This window comes from Lepidochelys kempii, chromosome 12 (assembly GCF_965140265.1).
Source record: "Lepidochelys kempii isolate rLepKem1 chromosome 12, rLepKem1.hap2, whole genome shotgun sequence".
Classification (NCBI taxonomy): domain Eukaryota; kingdom Metazoa; phylum Chordata; order Testudines; family Cheloniidae; genus Lepidochelys; species Lepidochelys kempii.
In genome coordinates this window covers 18,864,207-18,879,944 of record NC_133267.1, presented here as the reverse complement: position 1 = coordinate 18,879,944, position 15,738 = coordinate 18,864,207, and the positions used below count along the sequence as shown (strand labels likewise).

Here is a 15,738-nt window from a genome sequence, read left to right as displayed (position 1 = left end):
TATTTAAGTTGTGTTCTCTCGTTTTGTGTCTTTCTCGTGCAGTTTAAAGGAAGGGGTCATACGTTAGGATTTTAGTAAGTTGAAAGCTATAGTTCCTATAATCTGTGTGAGTAAGTGGTAAACAATGCTTGCTATTTTAGGGAAGTTTCTGAGTTAGCTAATTCTGACACATGAAGCACCATTTAGAATGGGGTTTAACCATGAGATTTGAACCATATCTGAGCTTTTCCAGGGTAAAGAGGGTTTGGATAGTATGTTGATACACATGCATTTTACAAAGGTGGGTCAGTCTGTGCTGCAAAGTTTGGGTCTAGATGTGGTCCAAATTTCTCCAAAATACAAGTAGTTCATCTGCATCACATTACATATTATAGGTGATTATATTGGATTATTATCATTTAGTGCAGTAGATTTCATTTTTTTGCTGCTAGGATTGTATTTACTGCTTCAGAAACATCTTCCTAATATCTTGGTAGTTATAATAACATTTGTTTTGGCACCTTGTGCAAACATTAGGTATTATGGCAATGTTGCACTGGCCCACAGAGTAATCTCCAATGAGACTTCAACCAGACAAGTCTTCCCCCCCCCCAAAAAAAAGGGGGGGAGAGGAATCCTGTTAGCATTTAATGAAAGGCTTCTCTCTTTACATCTTGCATAAAGACCAGCTGCTTAGCCTTCTTCCCAGGTGAGGTTTCAGAGTAACAGCTGTGTTAGTCTGTATTTGCAAAAAGAAAAGGAGTACTTGTGGCACCTTAGAGACTAACCAATTTATTTGAGCATGAGCTTTCGTGAAGTGAGCTGTAGCTCACGAAAGCTCATGCTCAAATAAATTGGTTAGTCTCTAAGGTGCCACAAGTCCTCCTTTTCTCTTCAGAGGTGTTTGCCTCATTAGAGTGTTCTAGAATGCAGTGTAGGGGCTAGTAGCTCCAGGAAAGGGAGGCACTTGAGGCAGCTGTCTGTCTGCATATGTGCAGAGTAGCCTTGTAAAGAGGGGTGAAGAATTATCCAGCAGTCCTTCTCTTGCTCAAGTTTTGAGGGAGGGAGTTGGATAAAACCTTGAGTTCCCCCGTGTCCGAAGCCTGAGGTGAAGATGTTCCTACTGGTACCTCCCCTACTGCCTAAGGAGAAAATGTGAAGAGGCTAAGCCTTCAGAAGGGTATGTAGGAAAGGGAGAGCTGAAAAGCAGGGTGTTTTGTGCAACATGGCCTTGAAGAGAGGACCATAGAGGTACTTTGAACTGATTTATTGCTCTGGGGTGTGGGTATTTGAATTGATTGGCTGCTGTGAGGGAAGTGGATTTGAATTGATTCAACTGTCTGTCCTGTTCTCTCTCCACACATTCACACAAGAACCTGATAGGGATGTGCCGGAAGAAGCTTCATGCCTCCTCCCCCTAGTTTAGGAGGAGGGGGAGGGAATTTCTGGCCCTTCGGTAATGGATCCTGCTTGTAGACCTAAATGCTGTCATATCTTGTTTATTGTGCTTTTCACATGAGCCAGCAGGGAATAATCAACAGGGAAAATGCCGAGCCATGGAATAGAAGTTCCAGAAAACTTTCGGTGGTGGTAAAAATGAATCCAATATCACTTCTGTATTTTTTTAAATCTTCAGTATTATTTAAGTTGTGTTCCCTCGTTTTGTGTCTTTGTCATGCAATTTAAAGGAAGGGGTCATACGTTAGGATTTTAGTAAGTTGAAAGCTATAGTTCCTATAAAGTTCCTTTTAAAGTGAGTCAAATGGTAGCTGACGGGGACAGGACAGCAAGTACAGAGAAGCCTGTCTCTGCACATTTGAAAGAGACATGCCTCTCCCCAGAGATATTTCCCCTTCCCCACCTGTATGCCCGCCCACCACACTGCAGACTATTTGAGGCATGTGTCTTTTTCCTTGGGAGGCCCTTGTTGCCTCCTTCCAGTGCTGCATTATGCTGTGCATAACCAAATGTCAAACTACCACATAATCCAACAGCAAATACATAGAGTAAGAAAATAACTTTGAGAGATGAAAGTGTTTTGAGCCTACTTTGAAATGGAGTAAAGAATCAACAGCCTGGATGAGCAAGGTTTTACCAAACTAAAATAAAATAAGCCAAAGGCCAAATATTAAGCAATAGCAAAGAAGGATTTCCTTCTGCTGGTATCAATGCCAGTATCTGTCCATCAGGTATCTAGGTAAAATATAAGCCATGTGCTAAATGAAAATATACCATTTATATACCCCAGGTATTGTTATCTTTGTTCTGGTTCTGTCTCTACCCATTCTTTGTGTCATCCGTTCTTCTCTTACATCACCACCCCCAACAAATTGATAGTATACAAATATAATAATGCACTGAAAGGGAAATGCATTAAAACCATAGCAGCTGCTACATCAAGTAGCTGAGGAATTTCCTTAGTATTACCTTTTAAAAAGAAATGATACAGTCTTTACCACTGCCAAAGAGGTTGTGTACAGCAGGACTCGGTTAAAATGAATGGTACAATTCACATCTTTCGGCTGTTTCAGGCTGTTTGCAGACTTAGGTAGGCATTAGGTAGAAGCATTTTTTTTTTAATTAAAGCTGAGTTTCCAATTTCATCATGTGACTCCAGAAGCTGCTTATGACTTAATCTGACCCTGGCCTGTACCCAGATGCTCCTGTCCAGTTTTTACACTGAGCCCATTACAAGGTGGGACAGAACTTTGTGAGTTTAGAGAGTATGATGTGAAGGCTCAAATGCTGTAGACTTGATCAATAAGAATTACATTTGCAATTATATATTACACCTCTGAGTCTCAGTGCCATGGTTTAAGGAGCTCCCTGTAGCAAGGGTTCACAACAGATAACACTTTGCAGGAGGTACCCAGTATCTTGAAGGATCCCTAAGTGGCAGCATGATAAGGGCCTGACAAATAAAGGTAAAAGACAATTTTTAAAAAATATTTAAAGTTTCAAATATGGATCCTGTTCCTTCAAACACTTATACATGTGCTGATCTTTTAAGCATGTGAGTAATCACATTGAAATCAGTTGCTTAAAGTTAAGTGTGTATATAAGTGTTTGCAGGTGGGGACTATAATCCCAAATTTCAGTCAGAGAAAATGTAGCTAGAATTCTCATGGGAAGTAACCGTACAGGCAGGATTATAGAAGAGGTGACTCTATTTTGCATTCCTTGTAAACATCAAGCTCCCATTTGACTTGAGACGATTTTGTTTGAAAAGACTTATGAGGTTTCTTTTTTTTTTTTTTAAATGTGCCAAGTGATTTAGCAAAAAATCTACTAGGATTAAGAATGGTTTTATGAAACTTTTTTTTTAGAATTGTTTGTATGAGAACAAGATTTATTTCCTTTTTCAAATTTTAAGCATTCCTCTTTGGTATTGGAAACTGAGACATAACAGTATTTTGTTAGAGAATCAGAAAGTGAAACTGATCAGTCTTGTTCAGGGGTAGGCAACCTATGGCACGCAAGCTGATTTTCAGTGGCACTCACACTGCCCGGGTCCTGGCCACCGGTCTGGGGGGCTCTGCATTTTCATTTAATTTTAAATGAAGTTTCTTAAACATTTTTAAAACCTTATTTACTTTACATAGAGCAATAGTTTAGTTATATATTATAGACTTATAGAAAGAGACCTTCTAAAAACGTTAAAATGTATTACTGGCATGCGAAACCTTAAATTAGAGTGAATAAATGAAGACTCTGCACACCACTTCTGAAAGGTTGCCGACCCCGGGTCTTGTTTCACTGTTAAAGAAATGCAAAGTTCATAAAGTAAATAGATTGCAAAAATTGATGAAAAAATATTTTAAAAATATTTTAATTTTAATAGTCTACAATACTACTAGTAACACATAATAGTGCTCCTTCCTTCCTTTCCCTCCCTCAAAAATGAGAGCTGATGCAGTACCTTAAGGGCCTGATTGGTCTTTGCCCTGCTCCTTGTGTAAACATTATACCAGTGCAAAGTGGGTGTAAAATGCTACCAAATTAGAATGTTAGCATTTTACATTCACTTTCTAATCACTTTGCACTGGTGTAAATAATGGCACAAGGTGCATTTGGTTCTAAATCTTATACCTATCAATAAACCTCTCAATGGAAGAAAAAAGTTTATCTCCATTCCTGCAATGATATTACAAATACTAAGGCCATGTCTACTCTATGGGTGCTGTCGCACCATAGTGTAAATGCTTCCGACAGTAATAAAAGGGGTTTTTCCATCTCTGTAAGTAATCACCTCTCTGAGTGGTGGTAGCTAGGTCAATGGAAGTATTTTTCCATCAACCTAGCCACATCTACACCAGCTGTTGGTCGACATAGTTACAGTGCTCAGAGTGTGAATTTTTCACACCCCTGAGTGCCATAGCAATGTGGTGCTAATTTATAAGTAGATCAGGTCTAATTTTTTTGGGCAGATTTCCAAGTACCAAAATAACTGATAGATTAATGGGCGAAAGAAGCTGAACACGTAGACAAAAGAAAAGTTACTTTTTGAATTCTTTATAATATTCAGGGAGCAACTAACAGGATAGCAAAACCCAAGAGTTTTTAGAAAGTCTAACTCCTTTTAAGCATCACAACACACCTAAAGGTAATTATGTACTTTATTCATTAGAAAAAGAAAATAAGGGAACATCAACAAATAGTGAAAAGTAATGAGATTCTGTCTGTATTGCTTGGATGGGCTAAAGGGGGAAAGAGAGTCCAGGGGCTTCTTCCCTCTCACTCAGGACTTGTTTTCAGTGAGAGTTAGTGGGCATAAAGCCAGTGTATAAATGTACAGTGCACTAGACTGTTGTGCGTTAAGTTGTCATGTGGACCCTGCTACTGTGCACTAAAAGTTCTGTAGTGTACTTTGATATAAAGAAAACAGCAGTACGTTAAGGTGCACAACCTGAAGCAAATACTCAGCAGCAACCACACAACAGAACCACTAACCCAGGAACCGATCCTTGCAACAAAGCCCGTTGCCAACTGTGTCCACATATCTATTCAGGGGACACCATCATAGGGCCTAATCACATCAGCCACACTATCAGAGGCTCGTTCACCTGCACATCCACCAATGTGATATATGCCATCATGTGCCAGCAATGCCCCTCTGCCATGTACGTTGGTCAGACTGGACAGTCTCTACATAAAAAGAATAAATGGACAGAAATCAGATGTCAAGAATTATAACATTCATAACCCAGTCGGAGAACACTTCAGTCTCCTTGGTTACTCGATTACAGACCTAAAAGTTGCAATTCTTCAACAAAAAAACTTCAAAAACAGACTCCAAGGAGAGACTGCTGAATTGGAATTAATTTGCAAGCTGGATACAATTAACTTAGGTTTGAATAAAGACTGGGAGTGGATGGGTCATTACACAAAGTAAAACTATTTCCCCTTGTTTATTCCCCCACCTCCCACTGTTCCTCAGAGGTTCTTGTCAACTGCTGGAAATGGCCCACCTTGATTATCACTACAAAAGGTTCCCCCCACCCCTCTCCTTCTGGTAATAGCTCACCTTAAGCGATCACTCTTGTTATAGTGTGTATGGTAATAACCATTGTTTCATGTTCTCTATGTATATAAATCTCCCCACTGTATTTTCCACTGAATGCATACGATGAAGTGAGCTGTAGCTCACGAAAGCTTATGCTCAAATTTTTTAGTCTTTAAAGTGCCACAAGTACTCCTTTTCTTTTTAAACAACTTTTAATACACTATAGCAGGGTCCACATGATCAGCTAGTGTGTGACAAGCTAGTGTGTTGGAGATTTACATCCCTGCTTCCCATGCATACAGGCCTGATCTACATCTAAATATTAGATCAATCTAGTTACTTCATTTATGACTGTGAAAAATGTCATTCAGTGTGTGACTTGGTTAGGTTCGCTAAACCCCAACTGTAGACCCAGATAGGCTGAAAAACTCCTTCTGTCAATGCAGGAGGTGTCTATGCTACAGTGGTACAGCTGCAGGGCTGTAACTGGGCTGCTGTAGCTGCTGTGGTATAGATATAGCCTCAGGTCACCCCTCCATTTAACCACAGCACTTAGATACGTTTATAGTGAAAACAAGTAAAAGTTTATTTAACAAAGTATAGAGATTTGAGTGAGAGCAATTAGGAAACAAATGGTTACATATAAAATAAAATCATAAGATGCATTCTAGAGCCTTGACTTAATTTCAGTATATTCTCATATCTCATAAAGTATTGCTCGCCAGTGTTTTCTGGCCAGACAGGCCGTGGTCCCTTGTTTCTGAGACAAGCCACCATTGTCAGGTTATCTCCTAGGTGAGGGCTAGAATCTTGTTCTCTCTCTTCCCTTTTTTTTTTTTTTAATGCAGTTACAGACTATTGTGTCTTCCCCCAGGAGGTCTCCTGTTCAGAGTCTTATTTTTTGGGTTCCTTTGTCTTTGCAAATTCTCAGGCTCACACCAGGCCAAGACATTAAACACAGGTAGCCTGTGTCCACGGATGTTCATTGTTCTGTAAGTTGATGGATTTATTTCAGAGGCTCACATGGACTCAGATGACAAGCTTTACTTTAACAGTTTTGGAACTTATTTTACGTATCTCTTAAACAATTTTCTGTATAAACATTTTTCAACTATTATGACAACCAGTGAGCCACTGGCTCTTGGTAGAGACCTTGCATGCCTCCCTTACGTAAACTTAATATGTGTATATCTGACCCAGGGGATCCCTGAAAAACTCTTTGTATCCCTCTGCCAGGTAGCACCAAGGTGTTCCTGGGTCACGCTTCTGTAACATCATGTGGAGCAACTACTTATAGGATCTAATCCAGAAACAAAATATGCATGAGAAAATTTAATACAAAACTAACTGCAAATGAACAAATGTGGTGGTGGTGGTATTTTTTAAATTTGTATGTTCACAAATAATTTTAAGCAGAAAGGAGGACTACATTCATCAGATAAATTATTTGCAACGAATAACTCAGCCCACCCTGTTAGACTTCTGGAGGCTGTCATCCCTGTGGGGCTTTAAACTCTGGGCCAAGGTCAGCTGTATTCTCCTTCATACAGCTTGCATTACCAATGGGGATTATACTAGACAACAAGTCTTAAATAAGGTTATAGTGGGAAATAAATAACATTTTAGTTAAGACTTACAGTATGAAACAGTTGAAAACACTAGTAATAGAGATCTAACACAGGGCTCAAAATTATCCATGCCACTGGTGTGAAATGGTATTGCCAAATTTTGTAACTTTTTTAAAATTATCACCTTTAGCAGTTTACGTGGGTTGTTCTATTAATCACTTTTCTGTATAAACTTTATTCTCTTATCTTTTCAGAGTTTGCAGCAACAGAGTTTCTTTTGTTTAAGGAAATCCTCTAGCATTCCCACACTACGTAAACATTTGAACTGTAAGTACCCAGTCTTTTAATATTTTTCAACATTTTGGGATTACAAAAAATTGTCTGTATCCTTGGAACACTTTATTTTAACCTAATGTCCTGTGGATCCTGGTGCAACTCTTTCCTTGTAATTCTAATTAGGGGTACCACTGTTTCCATTCCTAGAAGAAGAATTTCAGATTGTGATGAGGTGCTCAGTATTGAAGTGTGTGTGTGTGTGTGTGTGTGTAAAAGTAGAAATTCAGTGCACATATATAGCCCCTGTCTTGCATGTGTGCAAATATCAGAGGTTGCATAAACATTGGAGTTTGTACATTCAGAAGTCGGGTGAATGTACGCTTTTGAAAAATCTGTCCCATTAGAGACTGTATTCTGCAGACCATACAAACTGGTTAAACTATGAAGGGAAATATTCCCATTGTTTGTTTTGTCTGAGGTTTATTTAGTCTATTATTTAATCTAGCTGAATGCATACTCTGAACAAACAATTTTCTGTGTTTTAGAGAAGCATAGGAAGGATATTTTCCAATGATACAAGGGAGTATCATAGCAATAATAAAATTTCAAACTTATCTAGCCTAGGGGTTCTCAAACTTCATTGCACCGTGACCCCTTCTGACAACGCACATTACTACATGACCCCAAGAGGGGGGACTGAAGCCTGAGCCAACTTGAGCTCTGCTGTCCTGGGGGTGCCAAAGCTGAAGACTAAGGGCTTCAGCCCCAGGCAGGGGGCCTATAACCTGAGCCCCACTGCCCAGGGCTAAAGCCCTGAGGCTTGGGCTTTGGCCCTGAGTGGTGGAGCTTGGGCTTCTGCCCTGGGTGGTAGGGCTCGGGCTTCAGTCCTCGACCCCAGCAAGTCTAAGCCAGCTCTGGCGACCCCATAAAAATGGGGTCATGACCCACTTTGGGGACCCAACCCACAGCTTAAGAACCACTGATCTAGCCCCATTCTTCCCAAATTATTTCATAGATATATAATACTGTATAAACTGTACATACATTAAGGTGTGCAGTGTTATACTAGGATCAACACAGCTACATTAGAGAAACAAGGTGGGTGAGGTAATAGCTTTTATTGGACCAACATCTGTTGGTGAAAGAGACAAGCTTTCAAGCTTACACACAGCTCTTTTTCAGGTCTGGGAAAGGTATTCTTAGGCGTGGTCTAACCTAAAAAGTTAGGTTGTCCCAGCTGTGTTGCTCGTGGATGCGAAAAATTCACATCCTTGAGCAATGTAGTTAAGCTGACCTAATCCCTGTGTAGACAGTGCTAGGTCACCAGAAGAATTTTTCCACTGACCTTGCTATCACCTGTTGGGGAGGTGGATTAGCTATGCTGAAGTGCTGCAGCTGTGCCACTGTAGAGTTTCAAGATTAGACAAGCCCAAAGTGTCACAGCTAAGTACAAGGGTAGAACAGATAAGGGGATACATGTTCAAGAAACTATTCAAGGTGAAGTTGGCAGTTAACACCTCTACAGTTGTAGGACAAAGGAAGGTTAGTAGGTTACAGATTGTTGTAATGAGCCTTAAATCCATGATTTTTTGGTATCTAGCAAAGTTATGAATTTAAGTTCTTAGATTCATCTTTTGAAAATGTTGTTGTGCAGGTTTGAAACCTGCGAGGGTCCTACACATGCCTATCACAACATGTGGTGTACCTCATCCAGTGCACTAAATGCATCAGCAACCTCTATGTAGGTAAAAAAGAGACAATTACTACACTCTCAAATGAACTCACCCAGAAAAATGATAAAAGACAAACACACCGTTATCACCCCATGTGAGTACTTTTTACAAATGAGCACTCCATATTTGACCTCTCTCCTCATCCTCAGAGATAGATATTATGGGATGTCTTGTTCCTAACATGATAGTGCTGCCATCTGCTCCAAAAGCCATCCTCACCTTTGTGCAATGTGGCTGTGAGAGAACCTGTGCAACAAGCAGACGCCAGTGCCGCAGGGAAGATTTGGTATGCGCTAATGCATGTAACTGGGACAGTGATGAGTGTAGCAACGGAGTATTAAACACAACAGACACGCGCTCTGAGGAAGAGTAGAAATGTTTTAGCTATGTGCGAATTACTGTGACTATTTCTGAGAGTAAATATAGCTTGAAGGGGTGTTGTGTTAGACAATCAGTAGTTCATAGTTGTATGCATGGGTTACATAAGAGTGCATGGTTATACTTCATTCGTACAGTATGGGCAAACAAGACATTCTGCAGCCCTTCTTCTAAGAGTCATTATTGTTGTATAAGCAGTTTACATGTACTGTCATATTCAGTGATAGTAGGGTGATAATTACAGTTGGACTATGTGTGCTTTAGACTTATTCTTCAGCCAAGCAGATAACATCAAAACTGTATGTTTTATAATTAGGGGGTAGGGCCTGTTTCTATGAATTATAGCCCTTTTTGTTCATTTTTTTAAATGGATTTTTTTTGGATTGTATGCCCGATAATGTTTAAACATTACGTGATATAGAAAAACGGCAGCACGTTCAGCATCTCCATCTACCCTGGTGCTGACTGCCAGATATGTGCCTAGTGCAGTAGCAATGAAATTTTCTAGCTAACTAGAAACTAAGATTTCTAATTAAGGTTACCCCTTAGTGCCCCAAATGGGTTCAGGCTGGTAGACTAAAACAACAAGTAGGGAACGGGGTAGATGCCCCTTGGTGATAATGGGGTATTGTGAGTATACACATCAGAGGTGCCCTGTAAAATATTTCTTTTGTATTAGGTCTACAGGGCTTCCTAGGCTCAATTTGCATAGCTTTTATCCAACCAGAAAGGAATTTTTCACTGCTTGGGGGGGAGAAGGTGGAAGAGGGGAGAGCATTCCAGTTTTCCTTAAAATTCAAGGTAAACACAATATTTCAAGATTTTGAGAAACCCTGATTTCTCACTGCTTTCACCTGCACAGCTCTGCTGCTAGAACAATTCTCATAATTTTACTGATAGGGTATGAGAAAGTAGTAACCACTTTATTAGAAGTGGAAGGACCTCAGTAAGCAATTATCAAGCATTCAAATCTTTTGTCATGAAAGCTTTCTGAGGAGTACTGTCTGTCAAAACCACTAGAGACTGAGGCATTCTTTAGCAATAATGTGTCTAGGGGCAAAACAGTTTACTTAAAATTATTTAATTCAGTGAATTCAGTCGGTTTCAGACTATTGTCAGCAAATATTGCTTTACTGGTATACGAAAATGAGCAGAGATCCTTTTTGCTGTCTTCTTTCAGTCACAAAGCAACAATTTTGACTTCTAGAGTTTCATTATTTTCTGGTGAGATGATCCAATAAAAGTCCTGTATTGGATACAGAGCTCCATGTACTGATACCTTAATGTAGCGTGTAGTCATGTTGTAAGACGGTTCCACTCTGGAAAACTCCAAGCCCGGGGCAACATTCCTCTAACCAATTAAGAAGTGGTGTTTCATAGCTGTACCCTAAAGGGCAAGTTGAGGCTCATGCATGAATTCTTTATGAGCTTATTGAACCGCCCCCCCCCCCCCCCCACACACACACTATTGACACTGTTTTAGCTCTAAAGGTTACATTGTGATTTGGACTTCAGCAGCAAGCAAGACTGTATCCCACAACAACTGTGGTGCTAACCTCAGCAGGAGCTGGTGCTTTAACATATCTCTCCTGGGTTTGCAGAATTTCAGAAATAATTTTTAATAACTAATATTAGAATGAGAATAAATTTTATCTGCAGTTTATTTTATAATATGGGCCATGTGTCTAAAGCATTAGATTTACCCCCTTGCTCTTAACTGCCACCAAACCTCATAGCCTTTGTGAGCAATACATAACTTATTTAAAAAAATCTTTACTACTAACCCCCCAAGTAAAACAAAATAAGTCTGCAGATATTCTTTGTCATTTAAAACAATGAACTACTAGTTCACACATCTGTTCCCTTTGTGTTTTCTGAGAAAACAAAAAATAACGGTGTTAACTTATATATCCTCACACTTTTCCTTGACTAATGAGTCATTTTTGACCTATAGTGTATAAAAAAGCCAGAACAGAAAGTCTGTTTTGTACTGTAATGACCTTCTCTGCAGTTCCAGAGGGAAAAAGGCCTGCAGCAGACCTAAAATGAAATCCTTTTTCCCACCAGCACAAAACACAATAAACTTTAATAAGGTCAGACAGCTAGCTAGCTTTTCAAATAGTAGCACAGCTTGGTTTTCAGACCCACAGTTTGTTGCATTCTTCATTTCAATGGATGGCAACAGATGACTGAGAGAATGCAATGAGATGGTTCTTTCAGAAGGTCAGGGATTCAGAAGATAATTTGCTCTCGATCTACAAAAGGCTGGTTTCATTCACAGACATGAATGCTACCAGCTACGAGTTTTGAAGACTCCTTTTCTAAGGCTGTGATGGTCTGTGGTCCATTGCATTTCTAGGACCATTTAGGTGGCAGGTCGTGCTCTAGAGAATTTTCCTCAATCACTGCCTCTTGCTGGATGCTGGAATTGTTAGTTTAAAACACTAAGAATGATGCTCCTTTTCACTACAGTATTATTATAGTGGCTGCAGCCTGTGCCACACCACAAGGTGTGTAGGAATGGCAGATGAGCCCCAAAAGAAGAAAGTGGCAAAGGTTTCCTCCTCTTGCTAACAAGCATCAAAGAAGTCTTCTGCCTTGTAGTCAGCCTGCAGCCAGGCACATTAATAGGGTCTCAAGCCAGTCTGGGATTGTTTAAGACCATCTCCCTTGGACGTGCAAAGAAGCTCCCTTTTCCCCTTGCTTCAGGAGGCTGAAAACTGCCCAGGGCTATTTTGGCAGCCAGTGTTCCTGATTACAGACCTTGTCTCCCACATTTACCTCCCAGGCCAAGGGATAAGGATTCAAACCAGGGAACCTGCAGACACCTGACAACTCCCACCAACCTCCTGGCCCTGCACCCTCTAAACTTGGTAGACCGTGTTCATCTGGGCTACTACCTGCTGTCAGTTAGAACATCCTCTGGATTCCTCTGTTAAGGTTCTCAAACCAACAGAAACGAGTGTCATGGGGCAGGCACCCAAAGGAAAAGCTGCAATTCATCCCCTGGGATATCCACAGGCAAACTCCTAAGCTCCCAGCCATTAGTTCCATCAGGACAAGAAAAAAGATCCCAAAAGACATGAAATAAGGGCAAAAATATCGCCTCTCCTAAACAGTGGGCGGTGTATTTCACACCCCCACCCCTCTGAGTCTGAGCCAGAGAACTCAGCTTGAGGAAAAGCTGCCCACTGTCCCTCAAATTAGGAAATGCTCCACAAAGGAGTGAGGATGGTCTTTTTTTCTTGGATTTCTGTAATGGGTGATGTGACCATGTTTAAAGTGATTGATATAAGCCATATCTGTGTGAAAGTGATTTGGAAGACTTCCTCATACTGACCTTATTAAAGCTATTTGAATTCTATTGCCTCATAGTGATGGGCTCTTATCTTTCCTTTACTATCATGTTTCTCTTTTCTCCCCATCTTTCCTCTTCTCTTGTCACTAAAGGGGTGACTTTCCCTCTGTCTGTAGTCTTGAAATTGACTTGGGGAAAAACTGAATCAGAAAATACTGTGAACTCTTGCTCTTTGATTTTAATTTGGTTGTTGTCAACCTTCCCTTGATCTTGCCACCAGAGGGAGCTTTTGTTTGCTAAATAATTTTACACACACACACGCATGCACACACACACACACCTTAATGTCAAAAAAGAAAGAAAGATCAGCAATTATTCATCTGTTGAAATTGAGCATTCTGGTATTTTTGTCATAGCTGATAAATTGTCTCCGCAGCAATTTAACCCCCCCCCCCATACACCTAAGAACAAAATCTCATCTGTTACATCAAATTAACTCTGGAGTAGTTCCACTGAAATTGGTGGGATTTCTCTTCATTTATGAAAGTGAGATCAAAATCTGTCCCATGATAGGTGGTCAAGTAGCTCTGGCAGTACATTACATTGTATTGTGCAGAAAATCTGTGTTTGGATGCAATCCATCACTCCTATCTTTGAGCTGGCATGGAAGATAATAGCAAGAAGAATAAGGTCAGAACTTCAAAAAATCTAAAGAATACAAGCTAGAATCCTATAGGTAAGATGTGGAAGGAGAAAATTTCCTTGATGAACTTCAAAAGATAGGAATTGGGGATCTGAGATTGACTGACTGATCTTTGGTATATATTTTGCAATAAAACACAAATTCAGAAATGTGCATGTGCAGTAGCATACAGTACAAAGGTGCCCACACTTTGGGTACCATTAGGCAAGCTGCTGATGCTTTTTAATTTTTTTTGCTTTAGTGTAAAATGTAAGCAGGGATGTTGTTTCAGGGCTCCTGAGTGTAGCCAGGGCATGTAACATCTCATCCCCAGATACCTTTGTTAGACCCTAATGTTATACACATACATTTGGCTCCCCTTCAATTCCAATTCAGTCATTTAGGGAGTGGGAGGAAGATTTGTCAGTCACTGACACAGGAGTGGAGAAGACTCGCATCTAGGGGACAAGGAAGGCCCCTAAGAGGAGGGCTTTAGGCCTTTTGTATGTAAAGGAGAGAGGAGGTTGTCAGAATTTGAGGAGACTCCCAAAATAAGGCTGGAAGAGCCGTAGCTTAGGCAGTTAGTAGGCAGTCCAAGGAGTTGGGAAGTCCTGGATGGAGAGGAGAGGGGCCCTGGATGTTTTACTTTGCATAAGATTGGACCTTCAAAAAGAGTCAGACTTCTTGAGGGAGTCTGTCACCTTATGTTCTCTTGACAGTGAACCTGAACCTTTCTGTGGACTTTATTCCAATGTTCGAACATGCACTAAATAGTTCAGCCCCATAGAGTGTCAGCAACTTTAAGTGCTCTAAACATTTTTAAGCAAGATTAAATTAGTCAGGAGGATTATCATGTATGGGGAAGGATTATGGTAGCTAATATACGTGAGAATCACATTATAATTCCTTTTGCTGCTTGTGGTGGTATTTTGAGGTTTATTTTCCCCCAGTTGAAAACCCAAGAGGCACATTAAAAATTAGAGAAAGAAATAGCCATCCTCCAAATGGGAGGAAGATTTATCAATGTTTCCATTACAAGGTGGATGCCAACAACCACCTACTGGCTAGTTGTACGAACATCCTCTACCAGCTAGTTGAGCTATTGAGAATGGAGACTGTGTTCCATTCTGCCATCCTAAAGTGTTTGGGGAAATATCTTTTGATTTGTTTCTGGTTTTATTTAAATAAGGGGGAGAGCTTAAGGGTCTGGTGAATGGAAGGCTGGGGAAGAAAGTAAATTTCACACTGAGAACTAAAATCTTTGACACAGGAGACCCAAACTCAGAAATGATCCCAGGACTTCCGTTTGCTAGGCAACAGACAGAGGTGATCTAACTGGCCAGGGTGGTATGAATATCCTCTTTTTTGTTTATAGTATTCCAGACTGTTAGGGACCTTTGTTCTGCCCTTTTAGAGAAGTAAGCACCATAATTGTAACCATATGTGAGTGGGAGAAATGAGAAGGAAATGGTATTAATAGCTCCAGAAGAAAAAGGCTGCTGGGAGAAAAGAGCCCCACTCTGTGGAAGGTCAAGTGTGGGATCATAGAATTTAAGGAGCTACTGAGTTCTGATCCTTCAGTTAGGATGTCGAGCACCCATCCTGAAAATAACATTTCTTGCAAGTGTTTGTTTCCGAAATTGTTAATAAAACAAATCCATCTTAATGTGCCACTAAATTTTATCACCTCAAGAGTGATGATAAAAAACAGTTTGAAACATGATAAATGGAGCATAATGGCCTTTTTACTCTTCTCTCCATATTCAGTTACAGGTTATAAATATCTTATCTTCCATTTCCAAGAAAAACATAACCTAAACAATTACGGTATTATATCAGTCACATTTTTGTTGTCTTTTTAGCTCACAATTAAACTAGATGTGCCCTTTGATCTATCACAGTTATCTTTTCAGTGCTAATTCACTTTATAGGTTTTTTTTTTTTAAACCTGGGAAAATTATATCTTTTTGTAATTTAGTTTTCACTTAGTATGTGTGAATCTTCAGCATTCAGATACTTTAAATTGGCTTAGCCACATACTTTTGTTGGTATTTTGGCTTTATTCACCAAAATAATGAATGAAATCCCTTTTGAGAGATAATTAGGAAAATTTTTTTTGTCATGGTGGAACTCCTCTTATATGGTAGCTTAAAAACAATTTTGCCTGTCCTGTACTGGGTGCTGTTTTCATCTAAATTACACTGTGAAATTAAGAAAGTTAGGGTTTTCTATTCTTTTATAGGCTATATATGTATAAAGAAAACCAAGTAAGTCCAAACATTGCAGTTGTAATTTAAAATATTCTAATGAAATATCTACTA

The 15,738-nt window shown here is 39.8% G+C and overlaps 1 protein-coding gene across 6 annotated transcripts in view; it reads left to right on the top strand.

Moving 5' to 3' along the window:
* Positions 1-15,738, top strand: part of LOC140896254 (borealin-2-like) — a 242,415-nt gene that overhangs the window by 41,789 nt on the left and 184,888 nt on the right. For all 6 annotated transcript variants that reach the window (XR_012154490.1, XR_012154487.1, XR_012154486.1 and 3 more), the window contains exon 11: positions 7,305-7,377. The gene's annotated coding sequence lies outside the window, so the exon portion shown is untranslated. The remainder of the gene's footprint in view (positions 1-7,304; positions 7,378-15,738) is intronic.